Source organism: Callorhinchus milii, unplaced genomic scaffold, assembly GCF_018977255.1.
Source record: "Callorhinchus milii isolate IMCB2004 unplaced genomic scaffold, IMCB_Cmil_1.0 Scaffold30, whole genome shotgun sequence".
Lineage (NCBI taxonomy): Eukaryota > Metazoa > Chordata > Chondrichthyes > Chimaeriformes > Callorhinchidae > Callorhinchus > Callorhinchus milii.
In genome coordinates this window covers 3,468,516-3,484,004 of record NW_024704771.1, presented here as the reverse complement: position 1 = coordinate 3,484,004, position 15,489 = coordinate 3,468,516, and positions in this window count along the sequence as shown.

Here is a 15,489-nt window from a genome sequence, read left to right as displayed (position 1 = left end):
TGATATGGGTGCTATATAAAATGTTTCTACTTAGCTGTTTGACATTTAAAGCTGTAGTACTCCTTAGTTTTTGTATTTGCGTGTCGCAAGTAATTCTGTAAATGATGAAATTGTGCCAAAAAAAGTTTTGTCCCAATTTCAACATATCAACTTTATTTCAATCTAGGCATGCTCGCTAGGATACAACTAGAACAAGGACTGTGGGCCTGTGAGAGAGAAGCACGACTGTGAGTCTGTATGAGAGAGATAGAATGAGAGGGCGAGTGTGCCACAGCTGATGGCGAGGTTGCACAGTAACGATGGAAACCATAGAGAAACTGAGAAGTTGAAATCAGAACTGCTAATGAAAATGATGCAAACAGATGAAACAAAGAGAAAGACTGCAACCTGAGAATGTTCAGGACGTGGAGCACATACTAATAGGAAAATACTGACCCAATAAAGAATCACGCCTTTCAGTGTAACACCTACAGTCCAGGGAGAGAGAGGACCTAAACCTAATTGCTAATGGTGATTCTCCAATTGTCAGTAAATTTACTGAACTTGGTAATATGAGCGTTTTACTATACTTGTAAGGATTGTTATAAACTTACACCATCGAGGTCAATAAATTTACCACTAACCAGATATTCACTCATAATAGTGCATTGCTCAGAAGTTTTATATGTCATTTGTCATGGAATATTGCTCTACTTGTATCTAGTATATCACTAGGTATGTATATCACTGTAGCAGTCAAAGGAGATAGTTGCACACTACATATCTACTGTGTTTTATTCGTGTATGAACATGTCAAGTATTTTTTATCAAATGTGAAAAGAGTTTTAAAAATGAGAGCAAATGAGATATTAAATTCCAAAACACATGATTTAAAAGCCTACCCAGAAAGCTTCATGTTTTTGCGGTACTCCCGAGTCACACTCCGGCAAAGTAAAACATGTAATCACGCGTCCCTTTCCCTCCGCATTTCAAAGCCCATCTTAAGTCTTGATATCAAATATCAAGTTCAAGGTTGGGCTGTACTATTATGTGGCCGGGAACAGTTCAGAGCGAAGCAGAACCTCAAGTATGTCGACATTGTTTTAATGATAATAATAATAATAATAAATAAATAAAATGTTTTAGGTACAACCGGGAAGATTAATTTTTCCTTTAAGAGGTTCGACTCCCAGGTGGGGCGGCACCTGGCACCTGTCTGTTAGGCGATCGTGTGATCGCTTTTTCCGGGGGTAATAATCCCTTCAAAAAGCGAATTGGTCACTCGCTCCACGACTGTTTGTCGTACATGTTGTGGGCAATTGGCGGCCGCATTCGCGGCGTATCCTGCGACGCCCTTTGAGGCGACTCGAGAAGGCGATAAGACCTCATGTAGAATTATATTGTGCGGAAGGAGGTCAGTCGGCCCATCGTGTCTGTGCCGGCTCTTTGGAAAGAGCTCTCCAATCAGCCCCCACTCCCTCGCGCTCTCCCCGTGGCTCTGCAAACTTGTCCTAATAATACGCCCAATAATAACCCCTCCCAAAAAAAACCCAAAACAATAATAAATTGGTCATTTTCAATCCACGACTGTCTGTGGGACATCGCTGTGCGCCATCGGCCGCCGCGTTCGCCCACAAATATACAGTCAATTTGGGACGTCCTCTCCCGACGTGAAAAGCGCTATATCAAATGCGAGGATTATTATTATTATTATTATTACTTCCCTGAGGCAGAGGCGCAACTGTCGGTGTAAAACCGATTGCAACCTCCAGGTGTCGCCCTGACACTGACCACCGTCCTCACTGACTTCAGCCGCTCACCACAACACCCGCGGGGCCACGCCCACAGGAGGCTGTGCGGCGCCTGCGCAGTGAGTGAGTGAGCGCGGGGGGGGGGACGGGAGGTGCGGCGCCTGCGCAGTGAGTGAGTGAGTGAGCGCGTGGGGACGGGCGGTGCGGCGCCTGCGCAGTGAGTGAGTGAGCGCGTGGGGACGGGCGGTGCAGCGCCTGCGCAGTGAGTGAGCGCGGGGACGGGCGGTGCGGCGCCTGCGCAGTGAGTGAGTGAGTGAGCGCGTGGGGACGGGCGATGCGGCGCCTGCGCAGTGAGTGAGCGCGGGGGGACGGGAGGTCGGCGCCTGCGCAGTGAGTGAGTGAGCGGGGGGGGGACGGGAGGCGGACAAACTGACACCGTTGTCAGAGGCGAAGGAGAAGCGGCTTCGGAGCCGAACTGAAGGCGGCGGAACGGGCGGAGTCGGCGTTACCGAGCGAGCGGCCCCCGGGCGGGCGGGGCGGGCGGGGGCCAGAGAGCCGGACAGCGGCGCCAGTCGCCGCTTTGTTTGTCTTTCGTTTTGAACTGTGGCCGTTAAAAGGGCGGAGTTGCCGTTGGGCGCCATCTTGTGACTTGTCCCTCGCCCTGGAGTCAGGCAGCGGGAATGTTGCTCACAGCCGCTCTCCTGCTCCTCCTGGCGCCTCAGGGTAAGCGGACATTGGCGAACTCTTGCTTTACCCGCGTGTTATTTCTCTCTCTCTCTCTCTCTGTGTGTGAGTGAGTGAAGCGTCGCCCACGCGCCGCCCCTCCTTCACTGCCATAACCGTAATCTTTCCGTTTTCGTACAGAGATGTGTTTTGCCGTCGGGACGTCTCGGTGTCTGTTGCGGAGTATATTTTAAAGTGGATTCGTCGACTGCATTACATTGTGGGCGAAACGCGGCAGCACAGCGGCGTCCCCGCAAACAGCCGTGGATTGAGTGGCCGAGTTACTGACTGTGCAGCGGGTTATTGTGATAACACTCACAAAGTACACTGTCGCGGTGTAACCCGCGAAGCTCTCTTTGGGAACAGCCCATTCGCATTTCTTTTGTGTCTCTCCATTTTTGTGTTTATTATGGTCATTAGGTACCTATTCCAGAGTACAACAGCAACAACAAGATTCCATTTAGAGAGCGCCTTTCACGTCGGGAGGACGTCCTGAGGCGCCGGACAGTTGGGTCGGGATCAGTGGGGGAAATGGTCAGGGGGAGGGGAGGGAGGGAGGGGGAGATGGTCAGGGGGAGGGGAGGGAGGGAGCGAGAGGGGGAGATGGTCAGGGGGAGGGGAGGGAGGGAGCGAGAGGGGGAGATGGTCAGGGGGAGGGGAGGGAGGGAGCGAGAGGGGGAGATGGTCAGGGGGAGGGGAGGGAGGGAGCGAGAGGGGAGATGGTCAGGGGGAGGGGAGGGAGGGAGCGAGGAGGGGGGAGATGGTCAGGGTGACGGGAGGGAGGGAGCGAGGAGGGGGGAGATGGTCAGGGGGAGGCGAGGGAGGGAGCGAGGAGGGGGGAGATGGTCAGGGGGAGGCGAGGGAGGGAGCGAGGAGGGGGGAGATGGTCAGGGTGACGGGAGGGAGGGAGTGAGGAGGGGGGAGATGGTCAGCGGGAGGGGAGGGATGGAGCGAGGAGGGGGGAGACGGTCAGGGTGAGGGGAGGGAGGAAGTGAGGAGGGGGGAGATGGTCAGGGTGAGGGGAGGGAGGGGGCGAGGAGGGGGTAGAGAGTCGAGAGGGGAGCTGACGGCACGGTCGAAGAGAAAGGTCTCGAGTCCCGGCCTTGAAGGAGGAAAGAATATAGTCCTTGAAGATTTGTTTTTAAACCGTCGGTTCTTCAAGCCAAAAATAGGTCCCGTGACGCGTTACAGTCAACTCATGGTAACCGTTGGGTCAATTAATGGTTCGCGTGAATTTGGATATTGCGTTTAATGTCCCTCCAACATGATAAGGTACTATATCAAATGCAAGGATTCTGATTATTATTTGCTAAAGCACCTTATCACATCGCTGAGACATCTCAAAGCACTTCGCGGAATATACTGCAAAGTGGATTGACTGTGCATTTTCTGGGCCAAATTGCGCACAGCAGTGTCCCACAAATAGTCATGAATGGCTTCCTGTGCCGTACAGTTCGATGATTCTGTGGGTTGGGAATTGGCAGCGTAAACCTGATGGACTGAACCGCCTTTTTCTGTGAAACATTCCGTCATTAGCATTGCATATTAAAGTTAAAGCATTTTTTCCCAGTCATGTGCGGGCATCGTGAAATCCTCCACCTTATGTAATATTTTTTATATTTACATATTTTAGATTTAGCGTTCCACCCTCAAAATACGGTCAATCCACTTTACAGTATATCCTGTGAAGCGCTTTGAGACGTCTCAACGACGTGATAAGGAATTATATCAAATGCGAGGTTGTTATTGTGTATGGTTTTGAATTCATTTTCACACCAAATAATATAGTTGTCAAGTTATTATTTGTTGCAAAATTAACTGATGAATTCTTGTGAATATTTCAGGTGAGTCAGAAATATTAACTCGACTTTACCTTGCTACAAGTACGCATTCTTCCATTTTATTGCCTGGAATTGATACAACAATCATTACTGAAGAGGAAACACTTGATTGGTACTATCTCACGCGCTATGGAATGATACAAATTGTGAGCTTCGATACAGTCAGTGCCCATCATACTTACAATACATATTACAAACTACGAATACATTTTGATCAAAAGTTGGGATCTCTTCAAATAAAACATTTAGAAATCAAAGACTCTGGGATTTATTTGTTGAGTAAACACCGACTTTCTGAAACGGGAGAGAGCGTGGTTACCCACCTGCACTATATACACCTGCAAGTTGAAGGTAAGTCTTACTGGTGTAATGGACCGTGCCTTATTTCTAAGCATTTTTTTCCCAATCGTGTGCTGGCATCTTGAAATCCTCCACCCTATGTAATATTTTTTATACGTATATATTGTGTGTGTTGTTTCCAGATGCATAAGTTTCCAGACTGTGTTAGTCAGATAAGAGCTAACGCCTAAACTTTGAGAATGAATACAGAAAATACCTGGCTAAATAGATTATTGGGCTCGTAGGGCAAGCGACAGTACTATCAAGGGCAAACTATGCGGTTTTAGCTGGGTACACTCCAGCAGTTATCACAACACACACGCTGGGGTCTCCCCAAGTCCTGACTCCTGCCGAGCTACGCCTAATACCTTCCAGAATTAGGGCAGCGGAATGCCTCCCTCCAGGGAGAGAGAATGCACTCCATTCCAACAATCTATCTCCGGGATTTCAATATGCAGGTGGGATGCATAAAACTCTCAGCTTGGTTTGGAGACTCTTAAGCAACAGTGATGGGTTTCTGCATATGTCAGACACCCGGCTGACCCCAACAATTGTGGCAAACCACCATTCAGCCACACTGAGGGCTAACGATTGGTCTGGAAACTTATACATCTCTTGATTCCAGTCATTTCCAATGGTGTGTGTACTGGAAAAATACTTGAACCAAGAGATCTTTAAGACACTCGTCTTCAAATCCCTTCATGCCCTGGCATCTCCCTACCTCTCCAACCTGCTTGCTCCCCAATCCACTACCCATTGCATCCGATCGACTGGCTCCAGCCTCCTACTTGTCCCTCATGCCCTCCTTTCCACCATCAATGCCTGCACTTTCAGCCACTAGACCCCAAAACTCTGGAACACTCTTTCTCAATCCTTCCACCTTGCCCTTTCCTTCCCATCTTCAGGTCTCACCTGAAGACCTTCCTTTTCGACCGTGCCTATGGTCACCTCCCCCCTCTGCACAGCTGGGCAGCAGGTTGTACCACTGTCAAGTGCTCTGGGATGCTTCCCTGCATGAGGGGTGCTATATAAATGCAAGTTGCGTTATGTACAGAAATCCATGGTCAAGTTCTTTTTAACAAGGTTATACATATATATGTCAGACACCTGGCTGACCCCAAAAATTGTGGCAAACCACCATTCAGCCACACTGAGGCTAAATACAGGCAAAAGCTTTACATATTGGGTTTCCTGTCCACTGATTTTGCAGACAATCTGACTTATTTTTTCCCCTCCATAGACATATTGTCCACACCAATAATATTGCAAGATCCCACCTACGTCATTAAGACGGTTGCACTGAGCTGTATTCTGAACAGTGGAACGGCAGATGAAATTTGGTGGACGAAGCAAAATGTGAAAATCAGTAAAGAAGTGCGTGAGAGCACGTTGATCCTGAATAACGTAAGATTCTCCGACTGCGGCTGGTACACATGCCATATCAAAAATGCCGTTAGCCAGAACAACCACTCCTATTTCCTCATTATCAACGGTAGGATTCGTAACTGTCCGATTTATATATCCTATAGCATAGTGCGTAGATCATTCCCCTTGCAACTGAGAATACCTGAGTATGATTCCCAGGCAGGGCAAAACATTGAGCATGTTTCTTTACTCCACACTGCTCTGTTTACCTAGCAGTAAGTAGGAACCCAGTTGTTAGTCGATTGGTGGATCACCTTTCCGGGGGTAATAATACCTTTTTTAAAAAAAAAATGAATTCAATGTTTGTGGCACATGGCTGTGCTCAATTGGCTGCTGCATTTCACCCCCAAAACATACAATCAATTCACGTCACATCATATTCTGTGAAGTGCTTTGCGATGTCTTGAAAATGTGATAAGGCACTATATCAAATGCAAGGATTACTATTATCTGTTGATTTGGCAACGGTCAAGGATCAATTCATTCCAGTCACATTACAGCAAATTGCAATCACATCGGATTAAACAACAAGCTTCCAGGTGTAAGTCATTCTACAGGTGGAGTCCTGTAGAGTATTGGTTCGAGAGGTTATAATAATAATAATAATCCTTGCATTTGATATAGCGCTTTTCACGTCGGGAGGACGTCCCAAAGCGCTTCACAGAACATACTGCAAAGTATGCAGAGGTTGCCTCGAAAGCGAGAGGACCCGGGTTCCATTCCCGGGTGGAACAATCTTGAACAAGTTTCCCTACTCCACTTGTCTCTCTTTACTTAGCAGTAAGCAGTTAGTTGATTGGCGGATCACATTCAGCCGCTACACCCGAAATTCTGGAATACTCTTCCCTCTATCACTCCGCCTTGCCCCTTCCTTCCCCACCTTCAGGTCGCGCCTGAAGATCATGTTTAAGGTCACCTCCCCCAGCTTGACGTTGTGCTCCACCATTGTCAAGCGCTATGGGATGCTTCCCTACTTGAGGGGCGCTATATACGCTGTTGTTCTAATACAGTTTTCCATTTGCCAGTCAGATTTTAAAATGAGTTTTAATTTACATTATTCTTTGTTTCAGATGCGCTGTTTATTTACCAACATGCTCTTACTGCCAGTGTCCTTTCACTGGTTAGTAATCTCACAACCTTAGGTGCACATTTCTTCATAATGCTGTTTGCCTTAAAACATTTCCAAGGTAATAAATGCTTTTTCAATCACTTACATTACAAGTTCATAGTTCATGTAGCTCAGTGGTTAGAGCACTCACCTTGCAAGCGGGAGGTCCTGGTTTGATTCCTGGGCAGGGCAAAACGTTGGGCAAGTTTACTTACTACACACATCTCTGTTTACCCAGCAGTAAGAGGAACCCGGTTGTTAGTAGATTGGTGGATTGCTTTTCCCAGGGGTAATAATCCCTACAAAAAAACAAAATAAGCAATAATAATTTGGTCACTCAATCCACGACTGTTTGTGGGTTGCTGCTGTGCGCAATTGGCTGCCACATTTGGCCCTCAAAATATTCACTTTACAGTATATTCTGTGAAGCACTTTGAGATGTCTCGAAAACATGACAAGGCACTATATCAAATTCAAGGCTTATATAAATGATTTTTGGATCACTTACATTATAAGTTCATAGATACATTGCATATTTGATTGGAAGAATTTAATAGTCAGTTCAGATCGCTACGAAAGGATTTATTTTGTTTGTTTGAATTCATAGTTCACAAACGCCACATGCAGTTTACTACTATTTTTATGCTCCTTCATCTAATCTCCATGATCAGCCTATTAATGTCATCTCTTTTCTGCGTGATAGCCGAAGGTATGTTCCTTGTTTTTAAAGAGTTTTAAATTCACAACTCAACCTTGTTTCTATCATACTTATCTAATGCCAAACTACATGTAGAAAGTCTTTTACATCAAATTATTCTGCTAAATAGATTCCTCATTTATTCCGCATGTCCATGAGCTATCACGAATAATAACAATAATCTTTGCATGTGATACAGCGCCTTAACTCGTTGAGATGTCTCAAAGCACTTCACAGAATATACTGTAAAAGGAATTGACTGTATACTTTGTGGGCGAAATGAGGCAACCAGTGGCACATAGCAGTGTCCCACAAGCAGTTGTGGATTGAGTGACCAAATTATTATTATTATTTATCATTGGAACAGACTAGATATCAAAGCTACAGAGTTCTATTCTGTAACATTTGCAGTGGTAGTTTAGAGGGTAATCTTATGGAAAACAGAAAAATGGGTGTTGACAAAAATTCTACATGTTGAGATGGTGCAATGAAACTTTTATTACTGCCTTGAAAAGAGCATTCATATGGAGACCTGTAGCGTATTGGTGAGAGGACTCGGGTTCGATTCCTGGGCAGCCCGAAACCTTAGGGAAGTTTCCACACACCTCTGTTTACCTAGCAGTAAGGAACCCGGTTGGAAGTTGATAGGTGGATCACTTTCTGAGGTTAATAATCCCTTCAAAAAATAATAATTTGGTCACTCAATCCATGACTGCGGGACACTGCTGTGCCTAATTGGCTGCCCCGTTTGTCCACAAAACACGCAGTCAATTCTTTTGACAGTATAGAAGTGCTTTGAGACATCTCGGAGACATGATAAAGCCCTATATCAAATGCAAGGATTATTATCAATGTTGTTATTACTGCATTGAAAGATCACTTAATTGATGACCTGTCTCCTGGTTTAAAACAATTTGACTTTAGTCACAAATGCAACAAGCAAGGTTGAGTGGTATAATTGGCTGTAGTCTTGTATTATATAATCAGACTATTGCAGTGTATACAGAGAGGGCAACCAGAATGATTGAGGAACTGGACTACGAGAAACGATCAGGTAAGCTGGGCATATTCTCGCGGTAGAAGAGAAGGTTGATATGGTTATGGTCTTTAAGATTGTAAAGGGACTGGACAATGTAGACCATGATATGCTGTTTTATACCGACAGTAGAACCAGAGGCCATGGCCTGCAATTGAGGGCGGGGCGGGGGGAGTAAATTCAGAACAAATCACTGGAAACATTACTTCGGTGAGCAAATAATAATAGCCTTCCCAGGGAGATGGTGGAAGCAGAAAGTCGATGCGTTCAAGAACAAAGTGTTAGGTAGATTTCTGTTAGGAAATAATACCTTGGGATATAGTATATAGTTTGGGCCATGACATGTCATACCTGCCAGGATGGTGGAAGGCGAACTGGATGGACCTTGGTCTTTTTTCGCCAACAATTCTTATATTCTTAATGTTGCACAATTTCACCACATTATTCATTTGTCCTCTTTCAGGATTTAAAATAGAATACAGAGTTATCTCGGGATTTGGTTGTTTCATGGTTGTGGTGATGCTGATTTATTCTGTCCTGCTTTTCATGCATCCTGAAGCCAGAATGACGAGCTCATTTTTGTTAAACAACAGTGAGTTTACTTTGCAATATTTGAGGTTTATAATTCCGGTATTATCCTGACTCCTGATTGCCTCAGATTCAGACCAAGAGTCAGGCTCACACTTAGCTGGACAAGCAGTGGGAAAACTTGCCAGACGGCGCCATCAATGACGAGCTATGTAGTTTTAGCTGGTGAGACTCCAGCAGTTACCTCAACGCATACTCTTGGGTGGCCAAGCCTTGGCTCTTGCCTACCTGCACCCAAAGCTTTCTGGAATTAGGGGATGTGAAGCAGGTGTGCGGAGGGAGTGGACAGTTTGGCATGGAGTTAGCAGGTCACAGAGATAGGGAGGAGCAAGGCCACGGGGGGCTTTGAAAGTGAGTACAAGGATTTTGAACTTTATCCTCTGGGGGATGGGGAGCCAGTGGAGGCGAGTTCTGATCGATCTGAGAGTTTTTCCCGGTTCACTGTTCACAAATTGGCTGCCGCATTTGCCGACAAATTCACACTATATGGAAAATGTTGTTAGAAATGGAGGAATGAATTTTAATTGAATTTAAATAAAAAATTGGTCACTCCATCCACGATTAGGGTGTGCGCAATTGTTTTCCATGTTTCGCACACAGACTTTGAGACTTCTCGAAGATGTGATAAGGCACTATAATAGTAATAATAATCCTTGCATTTGATATAGTGCTTTGCACATCTTCTAGAAGTCTCAAAGCGCTTCACAGAATATGCTGTAAAGTGAATTGACCGTATATTTGTGGGCGAAACGCGGCAGCCAATTGCGCACAGCAGCGTCCCACAAACTATATTAAATAAGGAATAGATTGACAGATTGACAAAAACATCAGTTTATATGCCTCACAGGCATTCCCCCAGGTATACTAATTGTTATTCCTTTATTCAAATTATATTCACTGAACAGTGCATCGCAATATTTTCCTTGTGTATGGACTCTTGGCTGCTGGGGTTTCGTGTATTCCAATTTACGAAGCAAGACAAAATGGTAAGCATTTTCCTCCCATCATCCCATTAATACTGAGAATTATCCTCATCACTGTCCTCCATACTGTTTCTTGGGACTAAAAAGCCACTTCAGTGGCCCCCGTGGGTTCCACCATTGTTAAGCGCTCTGAAATGCTTTTCAAAATTTTATTTTTAATTTGGTCACTCAATCCACGACTGTTTTTGGACTCTGTTGTGCACAGTTGGCTGCTACATTTGCCTTCAAAATACACAGTCACCACACTTTGCAGTATATTCTGTGAAGTGTTTTGAAATGTCTCGACAACATGATAAGCCACTGTATCAAATTCAAGGATTATTATTATTAAGACCATTACAAAGTAATCCTTCAGACAGATCTCGACTCAAAATGATATCTGCCTGATTTTATTATTTAAAATGAAACGATATGCATTGGAAACACCATTTCTGTATCTTTAACCCAAGGTAAATACCTACAAATCTCTGGAGTCTAATTCCGACAATAATAATTCTGTCCACAGTCAACGAGTGTAATGTTCCAGGTGCTGAGGTAACATTCAAAAGCACTGTTGTGGTGATGGTCTATCTGTGTATCGCAGGACTTTTCTCGCTCTTCTTTGGAAAGCTCAGTAAGTAATAATTAATCCGACGTACTTTTAGATTATAATAGGTGTAGAAATGGTGGAGTCGTATTAGCGTAGCGGTTAGCACGCTTGCCTCGCAAGTGAGAGGACCCGGGTTGGGGCGAAACCTTAGCCCACAAAATATACAGCCAATTCACTTTACAGTATGTTCTGTGAAGCACTTTGAGACATCTAAAAGATATGATAAGGCGCTATATCAAGGATTATTATTATTATTAGGCAAGTTTCCTTAATCCACATGTCCCGATGTCGTGATAACGCACAAAACGAAATACAAGGATTATTATATTATTATAATCAAGGCACTTTTCAAAAATAGTAGCTTTTCCCTGTTTACTGACCAACAAACATTCAGCTAAAAATGGTCATGGACTTCATGGATGTTTGTAGACCACTGGTTTGTGCAAATTGACAGCTGTAAAACGGATATTGCAGCAATTGAGAGAATACAGAGGAGGGCAACCAGAATAATTCAAGGGATGGAGTGACTGGACTATGAGGAGCGATTAGGTATGTTCACATTGGAGAAGAGAAGGTTGAGGGGCAATACGATTTTGGTTTTTAAGATTCTGAAGGGACTACAACAACAACAAGATTCCATTTATAAAGCGCCTTTCACGTCAGGAGGACGTCCCAAGACGCTGCACAGTTGGGTCATGACCCGAGCAGGGGGGAAATGGTCAGGGTGAGGGGAGGGATGGGAGGGAGCGAGAAGGGGGAAGAGAGTCGAGAGGGGAGCTGAAGGCTGAAGGTCAAAGAGAAAGGTCTTGAGACCGGCCTTGAAGGAGGAAAGGGAGGAAGCGGCGAAGGCACTGGGGATAGAGTTCCAGAGCCTCGGGGCTGAGAGGCTGAAGGCCCGGCCACCGATGGTAGGGCGGTTGGGGCGGGGGACGTGGAGCAGACCGGAGCCAGAGGAACGGAGGGTACGGGCAGGTAGGTAGGGGGATAGTAGGTTGGAGAGGTAGGAGGGAGCAAGGCCGTGAATGGCCTTGTAGGTGAGGACGAGGATCTTGAAATCAATCCTCTGGGGGACTAGATGATAATAAGCTGTTTAATCTTGTCCAGAACAGTAGAACCAGAGGACACGGTCTGCGATTGAAGGGGGTAAATTCAGAACAGATCTGCGGAAACACTACTTCAGTGAGCGAATAGTAAACTTGTGGAGCAGGCTCCCTAGGGAGATGCTGGAAGCAGAAAGTGTCGATTCTGTCAAGAACAAATTAGATAGATTCCTGAAAGGAAATGATATCTTGGGGATACAGTATATAGTTTCGGACACGACATGTCACGCGAGAGCCAGTCAGCGGCACGAGAGCGAGGGACGGAGCCCAGACCGAGCAGTGGGGATAAAGCCACAGCGAGGAGAGCAGCAGTCAGTCAGCGTCACGAGAGTGAGGGGTGAGGGGCGAGGAGAGCAGCAGTCAGTCAGCGGCACGAGAGCGAGGGGCGAGGAGAGCAGCAGTCAGTTAGCGTCACGAGAGCGAGGAGAGCAGCAGTCAGGCCGTGTCAGAGGAAAAAAAGCGAGAAACTTAAAAAGTGACGTCAGAGCGACGTCAGTATCAACTGTAAACTTACAACTATCAACACAGCACACACCACGGACTTGATCAACTTACCTTGATTGGGTTAAGTTAACTTGATCAACTTAATTGGATCAACTTGATTGACTTAAAACTTAATTAACTTAATCTAATTAACTTAAGTTGATTGGCCTACTCAGGTTGGAAGAGGTGACAATGGCCTGGCAAGTGTTATGTGAGGAGTGTGACATGTGGGAGCTGATGGAGGGCAGTCTGACCCCGGGTGATCACATCTGCAGAAGATGTCTGCAACTGAGGCAGAATCTGAGGTGCAGACACTGCGGAGTATCAGAGACAATGACTACATCCTGGAGCCAGTCACTCCCCTGAGGGAACATACACTCAACATTGATTATGGTCAGGATAGGTCAATGGACAGTCAGGAGGACAACGGAAAGAGTAGTAGTAAATCCAGCATTAACCTTGAACAACAGATATGAGATCCTTGGAACTTGTATTGACAAGGAAGCCGGTGAAGTGGAAGGAAAAACTACCTCTAACACTGGGGCAAAAGAGGTTGTCGTCATTGGGGACGAGACTATTAGGCAGACAGACACAATCATCTGCAACACCAACCAGAAGACCAGAAGGCTTTGTTGCCTCCCTGGGGCCGGGGTGAAGGATGTCTCGGCAGGGCTAGAGGACAATTTAAAATATGAGGGCAAGTTGGTGGTACTTCACATAGGTACCAATGACATCGGTAGAGTAGGCCAAGATGACTTGAGAAGGGAATTCGAAGAGCTGGGGTCCAAATTGAAGTCGAGATTATCGAAGGTAGTAATATCGGTTCTACTGCCTGTACCATACTACAATTGGTATAGGGAAAAAAAAATTAAGGACTTGAACACTTGGCTAATAGAGTGGTGCGGAACTCAGGGGTTTCTTTTTATGGGCCATTGGCCCGAATATTGGGGGAAAAGAGAGCTCTTTTGGAGAAAAGGGCTGCATTTAAATCGTGCTGGGACAAATGTCCTAGCTAAACGGATTAACAGGGAAATAAATAGGAATTTAAACTAGTAAAGGGGAGGGAATATATAGGTAAGAGAAACCATACGCTTTGCATTTGAAAAAGTAAAGATGACAGTGCAGAATAGCATGCCAGATAATAGGAATATGTTAACTAGGGGTAAGAAGCTTGGCAAAGTAGATAAGGAATCAAGAGAGTAGAGGAAATGGTAGGAAATTAAAAATGTTATATCTGAATGCGCGACGCATTCAAAATAAAACTGATGAACTAAAGGCACAGATAGACACACATGGGTACGATCTAGTAGCCATCACTGAAACATGGTTACAAGGAGATCTGAAGTTAAATATTCCAGGGTTCCCAGTTTACAGGAAAGGATCCCTTGGTAGTACTTCACATAGGTACCAATGACATCGGCAGAGTAGGCCAAGATGACTTGAGAAGGTAATTTGAAGAAAATTCTGTGGGAAATGAGGTGGTGGGGGGGGGGGGGTTGTTTTGTGTAACCAAACAGGGCGAGTTGGCAGTGTAGGTATTAAGACTCCTCTAGGGCAGAGTGATCACAATATGATTGAATTCTGCATTAACTTAGAGAGGGATATAGTTAAATCCGAGGCAATTATTCTGAATTTAAATAAGGCTAATTTTGTAGGTATGAGGAAAGATTTAGGTAAAATAGACTGTAGAATAAGATTAAGAGGTAAAAATGTAGACGAACAGTGGCAAATATTTAAGGATGTAGTGCAAAATTCTCAGTGGTCGCATATTCCCTTGCGGAATAAGAGTACCACAGGGAAAGCAATTCATCCGTGGCTAACTAGAGCAGTTAGGGAAAGCATCAAATTAAAAGAAAAGGCTTATAAAAAACTGTCAAGTAAAGCGGCAAATCTGAAGATTGGGAGAGTTTTAGAAACCAGCAAAATAAAACTAAAAAGACTCATTAAGAGCGAGAAAAGAGAGTATGAGGGTAAGCGAGCTAGGAACATTACGTCTGATTGTAAAAGCTTTTACACATACATTAAGAGGAATAGGCGAGTGAGGGTAAATGTAGGTCCACTTCAGTCAGAGACGGGAGAAGTTGTAATGGGGGACAAGGAAATGGCAGAGTCCCTAAATGGGTACTTTGCCTCTGTCTTCACCCGAGAAGACACAACAAGTCTACCAACACTAGAGATGCACCAAAGGGATAAGGACAGGGAGCAACTTAGGGAAGTTTTCATTAGTAGAGAATTGGTGCTGGGAAATAAGCACTAAAAAGTGACAAATCCCTGGTCCGGATGGCTTGCATCCCAGGGTTTTAAAAGAGGAGCTTATGAGATAGTGGAGGCCTTATGTCTGATCTTCCAAAATTCCTTGGATTCTGGAACAGTATGGATTGGAAGATCGCAAATGTCACACCACTATTTAAAAAAGGTGGAAAGGAGAAGATGGGAAACTATAGACCAGTTAGTCTCACATCAGTGATAGGAAAATTTTTAGAATCATTGATTAAGGATGTGGTAGTGCGGTATTTAGGGCACAATATAATTAGGCCGAGTCAACACGGCTTTACAAAAGGGAAGTCATGTTTGACAAATCTCATTTGTCAAACATGAGTTTTTTGAGGATATTTCCAGTAAACTGGATAAGGATGAATCAGTGGATGTGGTCTATTTGGACTTCCAGAAGGCATTCGATAAGGTGCCGCATAAAAGGTTAGTCCAAAAGATAAGGGCCCATGGAATTGGGGGAGCATATTAACGTGGATTGGGGAATGGTTAACGGGTAGGAAACAAAGAGTAGGGATAAACGGGTCCTTTTCAGATTGGCGGGATGTGACTAGTGGAGTACCACAAGGATCAGTC